Here is a 23584-nt window from a genome sequence, read left to right as displayed (position 1 = left end):
GGCCCACATAAGACATTCACTAGTGGTTGCTGAATAGCTGAACAAGAGACAGAAACCGACAAGAGTTTTTGAGAAAGGGCTCCATGAGCTAAGCACCTAGAAGTATTTATGGGAGTGGAGGGCATTCCAACGCCAAGGAGACTGGGCTTGCGTGCGAAAAGCTCCAGCAAATCTCCTGCAGGGAGGCTCCGGTCCCCTCCCGCCGCTTTGCAGGCACAACAGACGGGGGCAGGCAGGCGCAGCACTCCACAGTTTACAAAGGGCGTTCACAACTAAGGCCAGGAACTCTGAGAGGAGGAAAACTAGGGGCCCGCCGCAGACCCGTGCGCGTTGAGCACAGCTACGGCTCCATTGCACGCCCGGGACTACCGAGTCCCCGGGACAAAGTTGGTCCCCAGAGCGGAGCCACTCCGAGGGGTGGGCAGCCACAGCCCGAGCATCCCGCCGGGCTCCAGCACTATCTGCACACCCCCGTGGAGCTCGCAAACTGTCGGGGGTAGTCCCGAGCAGAGCCTGCAGGCAGAGCTTGGTGGTGGGGGCGGTTGGGGGAGCTTGGGGGGGCGGGGGGCGGGTGGGGGAGCTGGGGGGGGCGGGGGGCGGTCCCCCGCGCGTCAGAGCGCGCCAACCAGCACCTTCACTCAGCCCATACCAGTTAGCGCCCAACTCTCCAACTCCGGGACTTTCGCAAAGCTGCCGCGGGCGGGGTAGCCGCGGAGGAGCGGACCGCACCATCGCGGCCCGAGAGGGGGAAGCGCTCGGCTCCGGGGCCCCCGCCGCGCCGGGGCGGGCGGGGAAGAGCCGCGACGAGGCCGGGGCCCGCGGTGCCCAAAGTTCAGCCGCCGAGCTGGAGGGGGGCGGTGCGGGGCGCGCGGCTCGGCCGGTTCAGGGGCGGCGGCGGCGGCGACATCCTCCCCCGTGGCGGCGACGCGGTGGCAGAGGCCGGCTCCCTGGCCGGCGAGCGGCGGAAGTGCCGCGGAGTTGGAGCGGGGTCGGCGTCGCGGCAGCTTCTCCTCGCCCGAGCTGCTGCCGCCGCCGGGCGGACGGGCGGACGCGCGGAGCCGGGGGCCGTGCGGCGGGGCCGGCGGGGCGCGGCGGGGCTGACCGGCCCTGATGAGGCGGAAGGAGAAGCGGCTTCTGCAGGCGGTGGCGCTGGTGCTGGCGGCCCTGGTCCTTCTGCCCAACGTGGGGCTCTGGGCGCTGTACCGCGAGCGGCAGCCCGACGGCACCCCCGGTGGATCGGGGGCGGCGGTGGTCCCGGCGGCCGGACTGGTGAGACCCCCGTTGCTGTGGGGGGTGGGAATACTCTCTCCCCGTATTCACCTGGAGCCTTCGGTTCCTTCCTCCACCTTTCCTTTTCTGCCTCCTTAGTGTCAGCCCCTGAGACTCTTCGGTTCTTCGGTTCTTCCCATTTTGGGGATTGGGAACATTGAGGCTCAGAGAAGGACAGGGATTTGTCCAGGGCCCCCCGCGTCAGCCAGAGGCAGAATCAGAACTAGAAACCGACACTTCTGTTGCTCAGTCTGGAAGGTCTGTTTCTTACCTTAGGTTACCATCCTCCTTTCTGTCCCTGTCTGGTGTCCCCTTTCCTCCCAGCATCTCTTGCTTCTGTAGAGTCCTGTCTGCATTCCTGTACCCCAGGGTGACTCCTTCTTCAGGAGCTACCGGTCCTTCTATTTAGTGTCCAGGTCTTTTCTGCTTTTGCCCCCACCTGCTGATCCAAGATTGCCTCCTCAGGTCAGCCCCTTTCCTGTTTTCCCATCTGCGCAGTGGGACACCTGGCCTCCCTCCTCTCCCCATTTGTTTACCCTCCCCTCTCCTCTCCCTCTCCCTCCCTCTTTCCCAGACCTGTGGGTGCCTTGGAGGGTACAAAAATCATGCTCCCCTTGGAGCTTCAGGTCTATGGGGAGGGAGGAAGCTCTTGGTTCTTGAGGGACCTCCTGCCTTTGACCTTCTGGGAGTCCAGAAGTGGGAGTTCTGGTGGAGGGACCCCCAAAATTTCCCAGAGGCTAGGATCTTAATCGTTCCGGCTTCTGAACTCACCCACGTGTGTGTGTGTGTGTGTGTGTGTGTGTGTGTGTGTGTGTGTTGTGTCACACATAGATATAGACTCCTAGCAGAAAGCTCTGTCAGAGCACTCCTGCCTTCCCAGCTCCTGGCTCAGTCGAACTGTTCCACGCAGTGGGACATTTCAGGTTTTCTTAGGGTATTTCTTGGTCCCATGGGAAGTGGATAATTTGTCCATCGGGGTCAAACTTGACTGATTGTTGGCAGGATGAGGGAAGAAACTGACTTTTGAGGTTGATGGTTTTCTCTCTCTTCCTGGTATCAGGCTGCTGCCTGGGCAGCCTGGCATCTTGAGCACAGTGGGAAGGCTGCTTGCCACACGGCTGGCCAATATGAGTACAGCCTGTCACTCTGGGAGTTGTTGCAAACCGTCCTGGAGGGCCTTGGTGATCTTTCTGGTAGATCTCATTGTTTGGATATTAAGCTCCTTCAACTCCTTCACTAAACCCCTGGTTCAAACCCTGAGAGACATATTAGACCTCTTTCCCTTAAATTCTGTATGCATATGAGTTTTTCCTTCATGAAATTTTTCTTCTGTTCTTACCCTGTCCTAGGATCAGGGGCCAGAGGTCAGGGTTCTGTCTTAGCACTACCTGTAACGTGATGTGTTTGTCCTCTCATCTCCCTCTCTGAACCTCCCTTTCTCCATCCGTAAAATGTGGTAATTGGTCCAGGTCCAGCATTATGATACCATCAGTGAATCAATGAGGAGTACAGTGGCCACTTGCGCCTTTCCTGAGGGCTGGGGTCCCTTGTAGCATCCCTAGTAGTGGGGCCTCCATACTGGACACAGCCCCAGGTCAAGGTGGGGAGTATCCTGCCTGAGCACTAGTTCTCCTTTAGAATAGCTGTAGCCAGTTCTGAAATAGCTCCTGACATTCTGCCTCTGCCTGAAGAAAGCCCTCGTATTTCATTTGCGGTGGATGCCAGAGACGTCCTGATTTTCATTTTCTATAGACCCAGATGTGCAGAGAGAAGGTCAAGGTTAACTGCCAGTTTGGCTTGAGCTTTCAAAGTAAATTACTCACTTGTGCAAGAGGGAATTGATGGAGTAAGGCAGCCTTTTGGGCAAACAGATCAGGGAGCAACAGCTGGGCACTGCTTAGAACCCTTAACTGGAATGGACAGACAGGCTCATCTGCGAGGGTCTAGTTCTCGTTCATTTCTTTTGCCCTGGAATATCACGAGGAGGAGGAAGAAGACGTGAAAGGGTGTGGTGGTGGGTATGGGGGGTATGGATGGCTTATCCTTGCTTTAAAGAAACTCGCTTTGCTTCCTGGGAGTAGCAGAAAGGAGCTGTTTCCCCAGTGAGAAGCTCTGGTAGGTGCTGTAGGATTCAGCATTCATCTGCTGTCTTTCAGGAATACTCTGCCAAATTTCCACACAGCCACTTTTTGTGTCACTCTCCTGCAGATGCACAGCACCGGGCTTGGCCCCCAGTGCCCTGTCTGAATGTCAGCTGGCCTTGAGGGAGGAGGCTGAGTTCTCAGAGTGGTGGTGTTCTGTCCCTCATCCCAGGGCGCTGGAACATGCGCCGAACACGTCAGCCTGCTCTCTGGGAAATCTGGCATCTTGAGCACACAGGGCTCCTTTCGACAGGGCTGACCAGTTTGGAGCTCATCTTGTCACTCTTGTGATTGTTGAGCATCATCCCAGAGCACCTTGTTGCTCTTTCGGGGAGAAATGACTGCAGAGGCTCTGGAGGAAAGTCTGACAGGACTTTATCCACATGCAAAATATGTTCCCTGTGGGCTTGAGGGTTAACATACCCACTGTTAGAGCAGTCCTTTAACTCCTTGACTTCTCCCCTGGATTGAAGAATGAAGAGTTTCAAGTTGTGAGCATTTATCGTCTGCTAGAAAGTAAGTCTATAGAACTGTCCTGCTGGCTCATCCTAGGTATAGCTCTGGAGCTGGGTAGGGCAGCTGATTTATAAAGGACACACAATGCTTTTAGGATTTCAACATTCAGCTGGTCAGACAGCTGGCTTCTCAGAGAGTTGCAAAACTGAGCAAGAAAAGCCAGTCCTGAAGCCATCTTCACTCTATTTATTGATTTATTTAAAACTTAACTAGAGCCATCTTCATTTTAATTTAGGGGTCCTGCTCATTCCTAGCCCCAGTCTGTTTAATGCCTTGGTTTGATCCTGCAGTCTGTTTCCCATTCCAGACCTGGGAACTAGCTGCCAAACACCCATGTTAGGAAATGTGATGTAGTCTCCTCCCCCATTTCAGAGCCATAATCTCTTGTGAGAAATGACTTCATTGGATAATAGCGACTGTGGAATGGAAATTGGTAGGATAATAGAATACCAGTGACTTTAATTTTCAAGTATTAAGAGTTTTTCTCATTGTGTCAGAGCTGAACCTTATTCTTAGAACGTCCAGAAATCAATACCTTGCCTCTCACCCCACCCCTTTTTAGTCTTCCTGGTGGCAGAGCCTTACCTATCAGAAAGTTAAGCACCATAGAAATGTAGCCTTGGAATGATTTCTTTAATTTTCCACAGAGGGGCTGGGACCCTTTATCCTGCTAATCTCTTGTCTGTCTGCATGCCCAGCTGAAATCTGATGCCAATGGGGCTGGGTTGGTTTGGGTTGGTTTCCTTGAGCAAATCTGGCTCCCTGCATTCCTTCTGTCATTCTAGGTTTGTACACTCCTCAGGAGCCCAGCTAAGGAAGGCCTGGGAACAGAGGCTGGGGTTCTAGTTCCTCTCTCCTGCCCCTGAACTCCCCATGGGATCTTAGGAAAGTGGTTTAACCTCTTTGGGCCTTGGATCTCTCAATTGTGAAGTAAAGGTTTATATTCAGGAGAGGAAAGGTAGATGTGTATCATAATGGTGCTCCCCTCCCCTGGCCAGGGCAGACCTTGTTCACTAGTCTCTTTCCCACTAAGCCTGGACTTGGCTTCAGGCTGTTTCTCCACATTGCTACCACATTGCTAGTGAAGTTAATGGCATGTTGAAATTTATTTGCGACATAGGGAATAGATCTTCCGTTAGGATGTTTCCAACTTGAACTTTGTGGGGCTCCATGAGTTTGTTTGGAAGCACATACTGCAAAGGTCCAAACAGTAGAAGTATGTTAAAACAGGCCTCCCTGTACCTAGGTTGTGACACAGCCACTACTACTTAGGGATGTGTTTATACTCTGAGGATGGTCAGTCTTTAATCTGTTGGCACCAGTGGCACAATAACAAATGAGGGAATCAGGAATGAAAACGCAAAGACCCGTTTCAAAGATAACCATCGGGAGCTTGCTGATCGTACTTTGTACACAGTTGATTCTTACACAAGGATGGCATCAGGAGCCCATCACTGAAAAACACCCCGAGGCAAACTGGCGGCTCATGGTGGTGTTTTCCCTGGGTTCTGTATTTTGTGTATATCTGACCCTCAGCATCCCATCTAGATATCCTGGCTTCCAGGAAGACTGAAATAAGAGTCTTGCTTCTCAGAGAGCCTCTGTCTTCCCGCCCAGTGCAGTGGGGAGAGGAGGTTCCCTGTACCTGCCCGAGTTCCTTTGGCCAGCAAGTGCATCAAGGCCTCCCCTTCCAGAAAAGTCTTGAAGGAGGAAACACATCCTCTTCTAGAACGTAGCACAAGGCTTGGTACTTGGAAGACGGTCAGAACGTGTTTGCTGAATGATTGAGATGTGTCGGAGCTTCAGAAGTCATCTCATCAGCCTCCTTGTTTTGTAGGTGTGGAAACTGAAGCCCAGGAGAGGGGAAATCTGTTCTCAGAGCTGGTAGTGCAGATCAGAACCTGGTTCTTCTCCACATTCCTGCTCTATTTCACCATGAATATTTTTCCCCCCACATCCTAATAATTGATCCTTCTCTTCCATTATCCCACATTAGTCAAGATCATCTGTCCTGGTTTTGGAGGGTGATACTTATTGCCCAGTTATTGGCTGGAACTTATCTGGCTTTTTTGCAGATCCATTTTTATACATTTCTTCCCAAGTTTTTATAGCATTAAAGCAAGTAAAATGAATCAGATTTTAAGGTGGCAAAGGGATCCGACAGGGAAATTGAGGAAGTAAATGGGTGCATTGCTTGCGGCATCATTACTGCCACCTGTGGCAAATGGCGCTCATGTGAGCTGAGGATCCACTTCAGATTCTCTGTCACTTGTAAGTAACAGAATGGGCTGAAATGAGTAAGGGGATATAATCCCCTGTAATCATGATGGCTTCAGGTATGGTCTGATCTAGAGGTTCATGACCTAGACTGAGCCCTTATGGTAGCAAAAAGTGGTTGTAGCTCTTTCCGACCTCATATCCATACCCAGATCCTGGAGGAGAGAGTCTTTCTCCTCTGGTAGCTTCTCTAGAAGAGAGAGGAAACTTTTTTCCCCTTGAAGTGCTAGCAAGATCTCTTTAGGTATTAACTACCCAATTTAGATCTAATATGCTCTCTGAACCATTCACACTTGTCAAGAGCATGAGCTTTGCTGATTGACTTAACCCATCCTGGAGCTAGGGTGAGGCTCGGGCCATCCGAATTGTAGGAAGAACAGTTCCCAGAGAAGAATCCGAGTGCTTTTGTGGGGAGGAGGGGAAATGCAGTCTAGGGATGAAGACAACAGGTATCCATTCCAGAACCTCTACTGACCTAGTGTCCCAAGCTGTCACTACTGGGGGAATCAGGCTTGGTCCCTGAGGTAAAAACCTCTCGGCCATTGTGGACTCAGCGTTGATCACTGTACCTTTAGTCTGGAGGTCTGTGTTCTCATCCCAGCTCTGCCATCCTTTGGCTGGGATGTTTCACTCTGGGAGCCTCACTGTACTCCTGAGGAAAGCTGGAAGGTGGAGGCTCGCCAGTGAGGAGTAGAGGGCTGAGATAAAGTGTGGTTGAAAGCTGTCTTTATTCAGTCTTGCCTGTGAGTTCTGCTGCTGCTTTCCTTCCCCTCCCAGACATCCAGAGAGCTGCTGCCCACCCTCCCTGTGCGTGCGCGCGCACACACACGTTCAAAGTCAGTTCATTGAAAATTTCTCTCAAGCTGAAAAAGAACTTCTGTCTCTTCAGCTTCGACTTTTTTTCTGCCTGGCCCTCTTAGCTGGAGGAGGCGGAGTGTTCATACTTTGGAAGCTAGAGGAAGCTAAACAATTCAGCTTGCTGTGGTGGGTGGGTGTGTATTTATGAGTGTGTAGCTTTCTCTCCATGTGTCTCTTTCCTCTCTCTCTTATCTTTGGATGGTTCCTGTTTGCTGCCCTCTGCTGAGTGTAGATAGGAGAAGGAAGGGAAAAAAGCAGGCCCACGTTTTCCTTCCCTTTGGTTTTGAGAGAATTCTGAGCTTCGGATGCTGGATTTTCTTCTGTTTGCTCGGGTCATAAAAGCCCCAGCATTAAATGACACTAATAAGGATGCTGATGGTACAGATGACAGGGAGAATGATGAGGTTAATAATCGTCATCATAGCAGCTACCATGTGTTTGGCACTTACTCTGCTAGGCAGTGGACTAAGAGGCCCTTTACCTGTACATCTTGTTAAATACTCCCAATTATAAACAGGCAGGAATGAATGAGGAAACCAGGGCTCACAGAGGTGTGAGTGCTGGCTGAGGATGCGTAGCCTATGCAGCCTGTGGTTGTGGAGCTGGTGTTTGAGCCTACAGGTCTCTGACCCAGGGCCTAAGCAGGACAAAGGACCTGTTTCCCACCCTGCCCTTCCATGTGTTCCTACAAGGCTGCTAGGGGAGTCCTGACGTCTGAGCAGATGGGAAAGACCACTGTTCTAAGACTGAACCTCTGCCGTGGCTGAGGAGCAACCCACAAAGTCAGTTGGTGGTGGCGTGACCTTTCGAGGAACCCTCGCCCAACCCCCACCGAAGCCCCATTGGCAGAGGGACTCCCCAGTCCTCCTAGATTGAGCCGCTCTGGGGCAGCGGATAGGGCTCTAGTTTGGGAGCTACACTGCTTGATTCAGGTCCCTATCCTTGGGCAAGTCACTTGACCTCTGTGCCTGGATTTCTTGATCTGGAAAATGGAAACAGTGTTCTGTATGTATGTGTTGCGGGGGGTTCTTTTGGTGGTTGAATGAATTGTTGCTGGAAGCTGAGCAGTCTTGCTGCTGATCAGGGGTGGGAAGGAAGGTGTGTCTGCACAGGCTGCTCTTTGTACCCCACTCCCCCCACTCTTCGGAATCTGAGGCAATTATTGAGGGCACCTTCCCACTTCCTACCCTAGGAAAGAACCCAGCCCCTCTGCGTCCTTCTAGGAAGTATTCTTTGCCACCTCCAGGAAGTTGTTTTTTTTTTTTTTTTTTTTTAGAGAGAGCTTGCATGCAAGGGGGAGGGGAGGGGGAGAGGGAGTGGGAGAATCCTAAGCAGGCTCCACACCCATTGTGGGGCTGGCTCTCAGGACCCAAGCTGAAATCAAGAGTTGGATGCTTAACTGACTGAGCCACCCAGGCCTCCCCAGGACTTTTGTGGTCACTCCACCCCCCAGGAGTTGCTCACTGGTCTTAGGTCCCCTGAGCACTGATCTTATCATCTGCCCGCTTAGATTAGAGGACTTTCCAGAAACGCACCGCCTTGTGCTACTTCCTATGGCTCACTCCTGGCACCTGTCAGGCTGTTCCTTGTCTCTCAGCCTCCACCCACGCTGCTCCCTTGCCTCTTATATCTCCTTCCCTGCCACCTGGCCCCTAAGCCTCACTCACCGCTGCAGGGGCAGCCTGCAGTTAGGTGGTCTCCTAAAAGGGCCCAGAGCCCCTTACATAAATGTGTCATGCAGTGTAATTGTTTTTATTTAATCTGTCCAGAGTGTCGGCTCCCGAAGGCAGGGACTAAACTCTGTCTCAGTCACCCACTCTTGTTTGCCCAAAATATTTGCTGAGTGACTGAAGAAGCGAGGGAGTGGATGTTATGGCCGGTACTCAGTAACTTTCTGGCTGAGAGCAGGAAGCTTAGCCTTGAAGAACAGTTCTTTGCGGGTGCTTCGCAGTCCCTGGGGAGCCTGTTAGTGGGGACTCCAGGGCTCATGCCCAGGGAGCATGATGGGGCCAGTCTGGGGTGGGCCAAGGATCCGCGTATTTAACAAATTCTGTTGAGAGTCCATCCTGGAACTCTCGCCTTTCTGCCCACATCCTCAACTCATCAGTACCCCTGGGAGGCAGAGCTCACCTTCCCCAGGGGCCAACTCCATTCTCCCGAGGAGCGCTCTGGGACTGCCTTTGAACTTGTATTCCTGAGGAGTGTGTTTATTTGCAGTTTTCCAGGTTGGCAAGCAGTGTTCCCAGAGGGCTCTGTGGTGCCTGCTATTCGTGGCACTCTATCAGGTGCCTGGGGTTGGGGAACCCGGATCCAGGATCCGGCATCCGGGATGGGCTGGATGGGCGGTGCACTTTGAAAATTCCTCTGCCTCAGGCTAGGAGGATTCTCTGGGTGTTTCATGTTGTTTTCCCTGATGCCTGTGGCCTGTTGCCCTTCTGGGATGGGTGATCTGCCCTCCTGCCTTGGGGGCAAGGAGGAGGTGCCTGGAAGTAGGGGTTGGGGGGAGTACTGAACCAGGGCCTCCCTGGGAAGGTGTGGCATTAGGAAGGCCTATGCATCTCTCCATTGAGCCGGAAGGAGTGTGGGACTGGGCACAAACTTTTCTGATCCCGGGCCCACCACTGGCATTTGCTCGCTTGCTTGGTTTCCCACTCGGGACTTCAGCTCCAGCCTGAACCTAAAATGAGCACAGTGGTCACTGCTCCACAGTGTTGTGAGGATTACATTAACGATGAGAAAGCTGAGGTGCAGAGGGGTCATGGACATATCCAGGGCCACACAGCTACGAAGAGATGGAAACAGGATTCCAGCCAGGTGTCTCACTCCAGCAGAGCGCCTGGCCCCAGGCTTCTTCTGCTGCCTTGCCACCTGCTGGCCCTATGACCATGGGGGAATCTCCCTTTACCTTCTTTCCCAGGACCACACTTGCTCCCTCGGGCAGCCTCCCAAGAGCCCAGTTAACTGGGGTTGTGTGTGTGTACGAATCTCTCCCGTGAGTTACGGATGCCAGCTTCCTCCGAGGGGCCGAGGGGCCGGCTGTGAGGCAGAGGGTGCTGGCGGGGGCTTTTGGAGGAGGGGGGTTTCTTAAAGGGAACAGGTTGGAAACATCTGGTGGGGGAATGTATGTGAGAATTCCTGTTGCTGAAGCACATTGTATGTGCTCAACTGAACACTGTTATTTTAGTGTGTTTGCTCCTGAGTATTGATCCGTGTCAGCGGCTGACAGTGAAAAAATATATATGCATGTCTATTTGTGATATAATAAGTTTCTAAATCTGGCATATAACTAGGGAAAAGTTTGTGATCATATTTTGGGGGCGTTGGGATCTGTAGTAGGATTCCTGGTCATTTTATTGACAATAATCCTTAATGACTCTTTCCCTCAGAGAACTTCATTTGACCTTTGTACTATTTTTTTTTTCTTTTTAAGCCTTACCTGTATGCTTTAATGGAGGTGCAGACTGGTGGCCTGTGGCCAAAAGCAGCCATGTGTCTCCCATGGTTCACCCAGGGTTGGCCCACAGATGGATGGGCATCTTTATTTAAAAAATTCTTTTTTTTAAATTTTGTTTATTTATTTGAGAGAGAGAGAGAGAGAGCAGGTAGAGGAGCAGAGGGGGAGGGAAAGGGCAGGGAAAGACTCAAGCAGGCTCCACACTGAGCACAGAGCCCTAAGAGGTGCTTGATTTCATGACCTTGAGATGGTGAGCTGAGTGGAAACCACGAGTCAGCCGTTTAACCAGTGGAGCCACCCAGGTGCCCCAAGGGCATCTTTATTTTTAAGTGTTGGAAAGTTGTCCCTACTTAACACTGGGATATTTCGCATTTAAAAAAAATTCTCACTTCTGGCTTCTGAGAAAAAATGTGAAAGTCTTGCTGCTGGGCCTGGTGTCACAGAACGTGTCTGGAGCTAGGCCGCAGTTGCCTGCTCTAGACAGGCCTCAGCTCAAACCTCGGTTCTTCTCCCTTTCACATAACCAGCCTGGCCTCTGGAGGTTTGTGAGTTTGGGAGCCCTCCTTTCTAACCTTTGTCTGCTTTGTTCTGTTGAGGTCCCCAGGGAGGCACAACAGGGCTTATGACCCCGCTTTACAGAAGAGAAAACTGAGATTCGAAGGGCATAGGGACATGTGTGACTAGTCACAGAGCCAGTAAGTGGAGGCTCGTCCTTTTTGACTCTAAGCCTGATGCACTTTTTGGTGTGGGGGAGAAGATAGTTACTTGGAAATAGAAACATATAAACCTTAGGCTTTTGAACAAAGTCACTTAAATTTATATCCGGATGATTTATATTCCAGCTCTGAGCCCAAGAACCATTCACCTTGTTTCTCTGTGTTTTTAGGTATTCTGAATTTGAGGGCTACCCTGTCTGATGAAGTTTGCTCCAGCTGCGTCAGGGGCTGCTGTAGGTTTGTTAGAAATGATGAGAGCACAAAGCCCACTTTATTTTCTGCCTTGGGCTTCCTGGCATGTCAGGAAACCCCAGAACGTGCATTCTTGTTACTGCCGGAGTGTTGGGAGTCTAAAAGGTGAGGAAAGACAGCTTTCCAGCAGGAATGGCACATGCTACATTCCCTTGTCTGAGGAGGCCTCAAAGGCCTCTGGGGGCATTTCTGGAAAAGAGAGGGCTTGTGTGAGGGCTCTGAGCTAACTGGGTGAGGCAGTTCAGCTGAACACAGCCACCTGTGTCTATGAGTACGGGACCCTTTGCCGGGGGCCGGGGTGGCTGCAGCTCCCCTCCCCCCACCTGCTTCAGGAACCTCCTTTAGAGGTTCCAGGTGGCTGCTGGTGTGGCAGTAGGGCATGGGGTGTTGGGCACAGAAGGTGTGGCAGCCGGTCCAGAGCTGAGAGTTTGCTCTCTGAGCCCTGGCTCCACAGCAGTGACAATAATGATCATTAATTTATTGAGTTCTTGGTGCATGCCATGTACTGGGCCCTTCTCAGTTCTTTAGCACGGTATGTGCTCTTACCGTGGTCCTTTCGCAGATGGGAAGGCTGATGCCCAGGAAGCTGAAGCAGCTTCCCAGACCTGCAGGGAAAACAAGTGGTGGGACTGTGACTCAGATTTCTGACTCTAAAACCTGTGCTCTTAACTACCATGCTTTAGTGACACCATGGCAAGTCATGGAACCTCTCTTGACCTCCATTTCCTCCTTTGTAAAGTGGGGATTGTGTTCCTGGCATGCCAGAAGAGTCCAGCTAAGAGGACTGGTCAGTGTTCAGACTTGCTTGTGCCCCTTGCTCTGGGCACTTGTCAGGCAGTGCTGTCTGCTCTGTTCTCTTTCCTGCTGGGGTAGGCCGGTCTCCTCTATTCTGGAGCACCAGGGTTTCCATGAGGAGTCCGCAGGGTATATGCGGAGTGTGCCTCCCTCCCCAGCTGGGATCCTGGCTGGGCTGCTGCCCTTCCTCTCCCCTGGCAGTGGGAGGCCTGGCCAGGAAACAATGGGGCACATTAAGAAGGCTGCCAGGTGCCAAGCCAGAGGTATTGAAGGGACATTTGATTAGTTTTAACCCTAATTGTCAGGCTTTTGCTCCTTCTTTGTAGCAGTTAAAGGGGAAGGAAGCTGGGATGGCTTTCCTGTCTGTGTGGTTCAGTGGGCTCTCCTGCTTTGGGAGTGAGGATGCCTCTTCCACCCCCTCCTGTCCTCAACCCTCTCTGCTCTGTGTCTGTCTCTCCCTCAGTCTCCTGCTGTTACTATGCTGTGTGTGTCTCGCTCAGCAAGTGATAAGAGATGAGACTGAAGAATCCATAATTCCAAGGGGCTGTCTTTCATCTTGCCCCATCTCCCCCAGCCTCATCCTTGCCAAGAGGTCAGACGTCTTTGGCTTGAACACCTTCAGTAAGAGGAAACTCACTCTTTTAGCTCAGCAGAGTCTTGGGTAATCTGCTATGGCTCAGGGAGGCTTAGAGGATTTCTTGAGTGCCCACTATCTTTCTTTTCAGGCTCTTCTCAAATCTTTCCTTTCCCAGAAAGTCTTCCCTGATCTTTCCAGTTAGAATTAATATCTATCTCTTGGAAATGCTTATAGAATTTAATTTGTCTAGCTTTAGCGGCACAAATTTTATATGCTATGTTTTGCTGTTTCTCTAGGCAGAGGAAAGTAATGTTGAAGGAGCTTTCCCAGTAGGACAGCCCGTTGGGTGAGGTTCCAGCTGGAGAGAAAGGATCGCAGAGAGCTGCCATGTGGGCCTGGGCTTCCTCCTGTTTCTAGAAGGTCCATCTCCAAACTTGTCCAGTGTATGTTATGTATTCTTTCAGTCCAGAGAATATGTTAGGCTTCGTGGGCCATATGGTCTCTGCGGCGACTTCTCAACTCTGTCGTTGTAGTGTGAAAGCAGCCAGAGATAATACATTAATGAACAACTCTGCTGGGTTCCAATAAAACTTTATTTGCAAAAACAGGCTGCAGACTGGATTTGGCACATCATGGTTTGCTAATCCATGTTCTAGTCTCTTCCCAGTGGAACAAATGTGTTTAGATGCTATGTGACCCTAGGGGTGGTGAGTTCCTTCTCCCAGGACCCCATCTACCATTAAGTGGATGAATGCAATGTTATGGGTTGAATCATATGCCCTAAAAAGATACGTTGCAGTCCTAACCCCCGTACCTCAGAATGTGGCCTTATATGGAAATAGGGTTGTTGCAGATGTAATTAGTTCAGATGAGGTCATGCTCGAGTAGGTGGGGCCTCGATCCCATACGACTGACCGGGGTCCTTATAAGAGAGGAGACACTTCGAGGGACAGGACCATGGGGAGACTGAGGCGGAGACCAGGGTGATACTGCCTGCAAACCCAGGAACGCCTGGTGCCCCCAGCAGCTAAGAGAGGCACAGGCGCGTCCTCCAGAGGCTTAGGAGGGAGCATGGCCCTGCCATCACCTTGATTTTGAACTTGTACCCTCCAGAACACTGGAACAATATGTTTCTGTTGTTTTAAGCCGCCTGCTTGGTGGTGCTTTTTTATGGTAGCCCTAAGACACACATGCTTGGACTGTTTCCCATTTTCTCATCAGATTGTTTCATGGATGTGCGTGAGTGTGTTGGTGTGTTGTGTTCGGGTAGAGGTGGATAAAACACTCTGTAAGGCAGGCATAATTGTCATAATCTCTTCCAGCTACTTGGATTCCTTTTTAATTCGTGGAAAAATCCTCTTTTCCTATGGAGGATTAACATATTACCCTGCATGTATGTATTCTTTAATGCCACTCTCCTTATTAACAGATCAGCCTCTTTTTTAAAAATTCTTTAACTTAGCTATTAGCCTGGAATACCAATGAGTAAATACTTGGTGCATACTGCCTTTCATTTAACCGTATTATTTTTCTTTTTCTGAGTTTCAGGTATAATGATTTCAGTCATTTCTTTTTGTTTTGGGTCCCAGCTTAATTGATTTGGGGGCCTACTATGTGTTAAGTATAGAAAACAGCCCCTGCCTTCAGAGGGCTTTTGGTCTACAAGGGGCCTGGACAGGTTCTCAGTGATGTATGCACAAGGCAGGGCATACTTAGTACTAAAGGAGGGGTCAGCCCGGTGTTGTGAGATATCCTGGGTGGGGGAGCAGATCGCATGGGTTGAGGACATCTGGAAAGTGGTGACTTTTAAGGTGGCCCTGGGGAACGATTGAGGCCTCTCAGGTAGCAGAAAGCAGGGAGCCCATTCTAAGAACAGGAGTAAGCCAAAGTCACTGAACTTTCAGATGTCTGTTAAGTAGCTGTAGGGAGGTAGGGTCAGAGCTCTGGTGGGAGGCTGGGAGGCTGGGCAGGCTGGACTTCTGGAAGTAGGGAAGCCATGGACAGTTTTTTTTTTTTTTTTTCCTTTTTAAAAGATTATTTATTTATTTATTTGACAGAGAGAGAGAGAGAGAGACAGACAGACAGACAGCGAGAGAGAGAACACAAACAGGGGGAGAGGGAGAAGCAGGCTTCCTACTGAGCAGGGAGCCCAATGTGGGGCTCAATCCCAGGACCCTGGGATCATGACCTGAGCCAAAGGCATAGGCTTAACATCTGAGCCAACCAGGACCCCCAAACCCCCCGCCACGGACAGTTTTTACACAAAAGTCGATCTGAGCAGAGGGGCCAGATCATAAGGGTGAATATGGCAGTGTGGGAATCACTGGGGGCTGCAGGCCAGTTTGGGGGATATACAAGTGGAGACAGAAGGAGTCCGTTCATTTGTGCGTTATACCCCGCAGTGGTCCAGACACCATACCAGGTAGTGAGGGCATGAAGAGGTGTGACCTGCAGCTCTGGGCATCAGATACTCATAATACAAACTATACCACACAGGCTACTTTTGCCAGGCACAGTGTGAAGCACTTTATATAAATGGCTATTCTTAATCTTCATAGCAACCCAAAGGTACACACTGTAATAGCCCCGTGTTATAGATGAGGGCACTAAGCACCAGCAAGAGGAAATGTTGCACCCAAGGTCACAGGTTGGTCACTGATGGAAATGGGATTGGCCTGCAGGGTTCTGAGCCTTACCACTAACCTTGACTCCATACATCCCAGCAGGTCATTCAGAATAGTAGGATCTCCTTCTGGTGACTGTAGGTGTGGGTTCTACATGAGCACACAGGAGAGCAGATAAACCCAGGTGGGCTGGATGGGTGGAGCAAGGAAAGGTTTCTTAAAGGAGGGAATCATCACCTAGACCTTTGAAGGTGAGTGGGATGACTTAGCTAGGCAGGGAAAGGGTTAGCTGTGTAGTGGGGAGTGCAGGCATTTTCAGCGGAAGGGACAGCACAGTCAAAAGCCCAGAGTGGGGAAAACAGCATGGCATATGCAGAGCCTTCCAAGTTCAGTGTTGCTGGCCCCTAGAGAATAAAGCCAGGAGGGGACTTGGGAGAAGCTGGAATGTAGGTAGGGCCAAGTTCACAGACTGGACTCTGCCTTGTGGTTCCCAGGGACCTGAAGGGTATTGGGCAGAGAAGTCTTGTGACCAGATTTGCTTTCTGACGGGTCCAGGAGTTGGAGAAGATCCAGGAGATCATTTTGTCAATCACTGTCAGATGGCTGCATGTGAGGCCAGATGACATAGAGGAGCTCCCAGGACAGGATTCATGAGACCAGTGCACTTCAGCCATGGGACGTGACTCAGAAGGCTCAGCCTGTTGTTTAGCCAGTGTTTGGGTCTGTGGTTCTGCTTCATTCAACATGTCATTTATCCAGCAGATTTTGACTGAATACTGAACGTGCCCAGACTGGCTTTCTGCTGAGCACTTGACAGTCCAGGAGGAAAAGACTTGGGGTCTGTCCTTGAGGACCTGGTGGACCACTAGGCAGATAGTTCCCGAGCAGTGGGATGCAAGCAGCCTGCGAAGTGGCCATGGGGCCCCGAGAGCATGGCAGAGGATGCACGGTAGGCTTTAGGGGGATCTCCCGACTGCCCCCGCTCTCCTTGCCCCCGACCTAGCTCACTTCCAAGCTTATAAGGCTGCAGGTTTGCGTGGACTTGAATCCCAGCTCTGCCCTTTCACTAGTTTTGTGACTTCAGAACTTACTGAATCCTTTGGTGTCCTCTGTTTTAAAATGATCACCATAGGGGCGCCTGGGTGGCTCAGTGGGTTAAAGCCTCTGCCTTCAGCTCAGGTCATGATTCAGGGTCCTGGGATCGAGTCTTGCATCAGGCTCTCTGCTCAGCAGGGAGCCTGCTTCCTTGTCTCTCTCTGCCTACCTCTCTGCCTACTTGTAATCTCTGTCAAATAAATAAATAAAAATCTAAAAAACTAAAAACTAAAAACTAAAATGATCACCATAATAGTCCCTACCTCAGGAGATAATTACCAGTTCACGTACACAAAGCACACGGAATAATGTCTGGTGTATTAGAAGTGGTCCATGGATGCTGATGTTCTTTTAGGCCTAGAATCCCTTCGCCCAGACCCTCTATATGAGGCACAGTTTAGGTTTTGGAATTATGTTAGTCAGGGTCCAGTCAGGAGAGAGAAACCACCCAGTAATCTAAACACAGAAAATTTCATATAAAAATCATCACCTATGACAAGAAATTGCAATGATGAAGGATTGGCTATCATGAAGTAAAGAGCGCTCTAAGTATATTCTAAAGAACGTGAGAGTAGCAGAGAGAGGGGCAGCCTCTATGGGTAGGGCTCCCCCCCCACTCCTGTTGAGACAGAGTTTCTAAGGAAGATCCCCCCAGCTTGGGGCTGAGATAGAGCACTCCCAGAAGAGGCCCCCAGGCTGTGATCTTGGCTTTGCTGGGAAGGGCACAGGTGTGCTGACCGAGTGGCAGAGAAGCAGTCGTGGTGCCACATCAGTGAGCTGTGCTGGGTACGCTGCAGCATGGCACACGGGAGTGGGTGTGGAGGGGGAGCTGCTTGGTGCTGTCGGTCACTGCAGTGGGACAATGGGCAGGTTGGGCCTGCTGCTCTAGTCCCGTGCTAGAGAAGTTGTAACTGAACGTGAGTTTGCTCTCTGGTGAGTCACAGATGGGAAACTATACCAGGGGGAGTTGTCGCACAAAGGAAACTTTATTTGTGGCAGATAAGGAGATCCTGAGGAATAACTTCCAAAGCTGTGACTCCGTGAGCATGGACGAATGGGTTCCTTTCATTTAGGGTTAGGATGAATATTCATCATATGTAGAGGTGGGCGCAAGGTTGCAGATACACCTTAAGGAAACAGGCTTTATATACACTGTATGTTATGGAAATGAGGCTTGTGCTCCTCCTCGGGGAAGATTTTAGTATAATGAGGTAAAGGCGGTGGTCAGTCACTCCATGGGTCACTCCGTGGTCCATCCACTCAGGCATGAGTCAGAAGGGGAGCTAAAATGGGTCTGGGTGGTGTGGGCCTCCAGAGCTCTGTTGGATGGTCATCACTGCTTGCAGCGTGTTTTGGTTTCCATCACGAGATGCTATACCCCTTGGGTCTTTTGCCTGAAATAGGAGATAAGCTGGAAAAAAAGAGCTTAAGGAAAAATGTAGGACAAAGGCTGGTGTGTACAAGCATGTGAGCGGCAAGGTCAGGTCCTGGGGTCCAGCTGGTGACAGAGTCATCGTGCTGCCTGCCTGGCAAATACATCAGAACCAGGATGAAAAACAGAGAAACAGGAGAACCCTTCCTCCTGCAGTGTCTCTCCAGCATCTTCTACTAGTCACTGTCATTACTATTAATATCATATTATCTGGCGAGGGAAAAAGGTGTAAAGGGCCCAGATCCCTTTTCACACAGCAGTCAGTGAAGGGGGATTTGTGGTTTAGAGGCAATGAACTGCTCAGTGGCACAAGAGTCTTTCTGATTTAGGAAAGTTGATACAGCGCGTACACTGTATTGTTGATAGCCCCAGTAGGACCTCTGGTAGGTCCCCATAATCATAACACACTTTTTCCTGTGGCAAAAATATAAGGATATTCACACTAAGTGATAAGTAAAGACTATAAGTGGTTTCATGTGCATTCAGGCCAGGTTTTGTCACTGAGTTATAAAAAAAAGTTATAAAACAGAGCTTTTGGGGGCACCTGGGTGGCTTAGTTGGTTGAGCATATGACTCTTGGTTTTAGCTCATGTCATGATCTCAGGGTCCTGGGATTGGGCCCCGTGTTGGGCTTCCCACTTGGCAGGATGTTTGTGCACTCTGCCCCAATAGATAAATATTTAAAAAAAAAAAAAAAAAGCTTTTAGATTCTGAACTCAAGGCTAAAGGATTGTTTCCTCGTGTTCTTTTCATCACCTTTCTCCGCACAGCTGTCAGAGTGGTCTTTTTTGGAAAATGTACATTATGCCACTGGCTAAGAAAGACTCAACTGTACTCCAGGCCCCCTCCCTCCCTACACTACCGTCCCTGCCCCCCCGGCCACCATTCATGCTGACCTTGAACAAACCATCTTGCTGCATGGAGCATTCTTTAGTTGCCCTGCTCCTCCAGATACACACACACACACACACACACACGTGCACAAATGGCTCAGTTAACACTACCTCACCCTTCAGATCTCAGCTCAGGGGTCAACCTCATGAGAGCCTTTGCCCCATCTTTGCCCCCATTCCCCAGCCCTCATCCCCAATGAGGCCTTTCTTTCTTTATCTTTATCTTTTTCTTTTCTTTTTTTTAGGCCTTTTTTTTCTTTAAAGCACATGTCTTAGTTTGTGATTACACAAACTTAGTGTGATTACTTGATTCATATGTCACCCTACGAAATGCTAAGTGCCGTGGGGATAGTGGCTGTGTCTGTGTTTGCCCCTCATGATTTTATCCCCAAGGCTTTACACAATGCCTGGCATACGGCATATTTGAGCAAGGAGAAAATGAATGGACAAGCTTGGATTGGATCCTGAACCAGGAAAAAAGGAATTTGCTGTAGAGGGCATTATGGAAACAATTGGGAGAATTTGATTATGAACTGTCGGTGAGAAAGCAGTATTGTATCAGTGATAAATTTCCTGACTTTGGTATCCTTATTTCTAGGAAATGCATCCTAAAGAATTTAGGAGTAAGGGGTTATCATGGCTCCAGCTTTCTCTCAAATGTTTCAGGAAAAAAATTAGAGTTTAGATAGATGGGGGGAGAGGGAGAGAGAATACTAAACCATGTGGAAGACAGTAATAGCAAACATGGGTAGAAGATATGTAGGCATCCATTACGCTGTTCTTGCACCTTTTCTGTAAGTTCAAAGTTACTTCACAACATGACATTTTAATTTTTTTTAAAGATTTATTTATTCATTTATTTTAGAAGGAGAGAGAGAATTGAGCACACATGCTTGGAGGGGTAGAAGGAGAGGGAGAGAGACTCTCAAGCAGACTCCCTGCTGAGCCTGGAGCCTGACACGGGGCTTGATCTCACGAACCCAAGATCATGACCTGAGCCCCAATCAAAAACGAGATGCCTAATTGACTGAGCCACCCAGACACCCCCACAACACAACATTTTAAAGAATTCAGTGAATAGAAATAAATGAACAAAAGAGAAAAGGGATGCTAGGAGGAAGACCCTCCCAAGTGAAAGGCAAAGGGGCAGGAAAGGGCTTGGCTTCTCTGGGGAACTTTGAGGGGGCTGTGTAGCTGGTGTGTGGTCCTGGGGCTGGGGATAGGGTCAGCTGGAACTGGGGAAGGGTCAGCCGGAGCTGGGTCCCTCATCTGGGCTGCTGGCCTGCACATGTTTTGAGGGGGTTTCGCCAGCCTTAGCTACAGTCGTCCGCATTCCTCCTCTATTTCCCTGTGGTGGTTACTGAGCTGAAGCCTCAATGGGTGAAGCCAGCCCATCTTGGGTCTTCCGTCTCATTTCTTTTGTGGCTAATATTAGGGAAGCTCTCATCCAGGTATGAGGATTACTCCTTCTACCCCAAAACTGCAACTTTCCTGTTGTCTGTCTGTTGTTTAACTCACCACAAGGCTCCCGTTTGGGGTATGTTTTGCTGTGTAACAGATAATCCTGAAATCTGTGGTAGCTTAACACAGCATTTATTCTCTCAGTTTCTGTGGGTTAGGAACCCAGGCTCAGCCGGAAGGCTGTGGCTTTTGGTGGGTCTCTCATGAGACTGCAGTCAAGGTGTTGACCAGCACCACAGTCATCCAAAGTCTTGACTGGGGCGGGGAGATTTGCTTCGAAGAAGGCTCATTGATGTGGCTGTTGTCGGAGGCCTCAGTTTCCCAACACCACGACTTCTCCATAGGGAGGCTTGAGTGAGGCTATTGCATGGCAGCTAGCTCACCTCAGAGCGAGGGATCTGAGAGAGCGAGCAAGAAGTCACAGTTCCTTCTGTGACCTAGTCTCAGAAGTTGCACGTTGTCATGGACACTTTGTTTTTTAGTTAGAAGTGAGCCACTACGTTCAGCCTACCTGCACGGAGAGGAGACTTAGACCTCTTGAAGGGAGGAATGTGAAAGAACTTGTGGGCATTTTTTTTTTTTTTAAGACTTTTATTTATTTCTTTGACAGAGAGCGAGAGATCACAAGTAAGGCAGAGAGGCAGGCAGAGAGAGAGGGGGAAGCAGGCTTCCGATGAGCAGAGAGCCCGATGTGGGGCTCCATCCTTGAGATCATGACCTGAGCCGAAGGCAGAGGCCCAACCCACTGAGCCACCCAGGTACCCCACTTGTGGGCATTTTAAAACCACCACAGTTCGTGAGGGCCTACTGCGCGCTTGGCACTAGACGTGGTTCCAGGGATCCGAGGCATGGATCAACTAGTGCCCTCTAGAAGTTTACATCTGCTTAGGGATGTAAGACACGATCTGAAATTGGTCATAAGAACCAAGATACTCCATGGCAAGCTAAGGCAGAATGGATAGCAAAAAAGAGCTCTTTGGAACACCTGAGCTGGGCCTTCACAGATGAGCAGCTCCTCTTGGCTCTTGACCCTGATTCCTGGCACTGTCGTACAATGCTGATGAATACTGCTGGTAGCCTTGGAGCATTTGCACCGTGATGGGTGCTGTGCCAAGGAGGACTGCCTCATAGAGCAGCTCCATCTGTGAATAGCATTCCCTGGAATTAGTGTAGTAGGACAGTCCCGATGCCTTATGTCATCTCATTTATTGCTTTGAACTGCCTTATGAGCTTGCTATCAGTATCCCCATTTTACAGATTACAAAGGTAAAGTTTAGAGACCGTGAAGAACTTACGCAAGATCACACAGCTAGAAAGTGGCAGAGAGCTGAAGACTGCAGGGCCCGTAGGTCTAAATTCGGCGCTGTGCTTCAGAGCTCTAGAGCCGTGAGCAAGTGACTCGAACCTCACTGTGTCGCTTACCTCATCTGTAATGTGCAGATGACACTGTTTCATGTCCCCAGTGCAGTGCCTGGCAGGCAGTAAGCATTAGCTCCTACTGCTGTTGTCTTCAGCGCAGAGTCAAACACACAGTGTGCTGGCCTCAAGTTCTTTGCGTTGCTTTGTTATAAAAGGCGAGAAGCAAGTGGTAACTCAGCCGCCCCCCACTTCGTGTGTAGGGATTACAGATTTGCAAAGAAAAATAATTTGACCAGGCTGAACATGCCAGTGGGTCTTCAGTGACTGATGCTGCCGTTTTCAGTTTCTACTTTATTCCATGAGGGTGTGAATGCTTCGGGAGACACATGCTCATTCCCTCCTCTGCATGGGCCTAGGCGATGGCCGGACTGGGTTTTAGGAAGCCAAACTGGAGTTGGCAGCTTTCTTTGGAAATGCTTTCCTGTTGGGAAGCAAGGAGCACCAGACTGAGTATCAGTCAGGATGTAAGTCTGTGCTGTGTGTCCTCAAGCCAGCTACTAGACCTTTCTGGGCTCCAAGGGCCTCCCCTCCAGGGTTCTCCATCAGAAAGAAGATGGAGAAAGAGTGTTTTGAAAACTGTGAAACTCAGCCTCAAGGCTTTGGACCTCTTCATTTCTTTCTTTTTTATTGATTTTTTTTTTTTTTAAAGATTTCATTTATTTGTATGACAGAGAGACAGAGAGCACAAGTAAGCAGAGCAGCAGGCAGAGGGAGAGGGAGAAGCAGGCTCTCTGCTGAGCAGGGAGCCCGATGCAGGACTCAGTCCCAGGACCCTGGAATCACGACCTGAGTCAAATGCAGCCACTTAACCGACTGAGCCACCCAGGCACCCCTCTTCATTTCTTTCTAACCATTTGCGAAACGGTGGTTCCTTAAGCAGTTGGAATACAGAAAGGCCGTGTGATGGGAGTCACTCCTCCCTACCCGTTGCAACCCACACCCTCTTTGCTAAAACATTTTTGAGAAAAATCAGTTTTGATCTGAATTCTGAGGATCAAAACAGCCTCTAAACAAAATCAAGAACCAGGTGGTCCTCTTTTTGAAAATTCAAACCCGACAAGCAACTTGGGGGACTTATCTTTTAAAATTAATCTTTTTTTCTTCTCTTAATGAATTAGCATTTGTCTTCTGCACCAGTTCATTATGGGATTCATCCGAATGTTTCATTCACTGTGATCTCAGAAGCAGTGTGCGCTCACTCACCGCCCGTGGGAATGACAGAACCCACTTTGAAAAAGAAAAAAAAAATTTTCCTCCTTTCATTTCCTCACTTTAGACTAGAGCACTTCCCTTTTTAAACTTAAAAGAGGGACTAATTTTTTCTTTTTAAAATTCGGATATGCATGAACCTTTTTTTTTTTTTACAAAGTCACTGCGCATCTCTGTATCTTTGTTACCCATGGAAGTTACGCATAAGCCCTCTCTGGATCATCTGGTGGCACAGAGTGATGGGAGGGAGTTCAGTCAGTTGTCTGTATAGGAGGCTCGTTCTCAGTGTCTCTCCTCCATTTTCCCATTGTTAAACTCTACTTAGCGGAAGACAGAGAGTGGAGAGGTTGGGGGAAGAGGAGGAGGAGGAGGAATGTCAGAGAGGAGGCTGGAGCTGTCAGCGATTCCTGCTCTCTAGCTGTCTGACCTCAGAACAATTACTTAAATCCAGAGCCTTGTCCCACCTTTAAAATGGGGATAATGACAGTAATTGCTGTGTTGTGGGGCTGTGGCGATGATGAGCTGAGAAGGTACATGCTGGAAGAATGCTTTTGTAAATGCCATTATACTGGTACTGGTACTGAGAGATGATTGCG

General features: G+C 49.9%; 1 protein-coding gene across 1 annotated transcript in view; it reads left to right on the top strand.

Moving 5' to 3' along the window:
- Positions 1 to 1223: 1223 nt before the first annotated feature.
- LOC111140912 (polypeptide N-acetylgalactosaminyltransferase 10) overlaps positions 1224 to 23584 on the top strand; it is a 212982-nt gene continuing 190621 nt past the window's right edge. The window contains exon 1 of the mRNA XM_022493173.1: positions 1224 to 1269. The gene's annotated coding sequence lies outside the window, so the exon portion shown is untranslated. The remainder of the gene's footprint in view (positions 1270 to 23584) is intronic.

This window comes from Enhydra lutris, unplaced genomic scaffold (genome assembly GCF_002288905.1).
Source record: "Enhydra lutris kenyoni isolate GAN:26980312 unplaced genomic scaffold, ASM228890v2 scaffoldscaffold5, whole genome shotgun sequence".
NCBI lineage: Eukaryota > Metazoa > Chordata > Mammalia > Carnivora > Mustelidae > Enhydra > Enhydra lutris.
The sequence above is the reverse complement of the archived record's forward strand: the minus strand, read 5'-3'. Positions and strand labels throughout refer to the sequence as shown.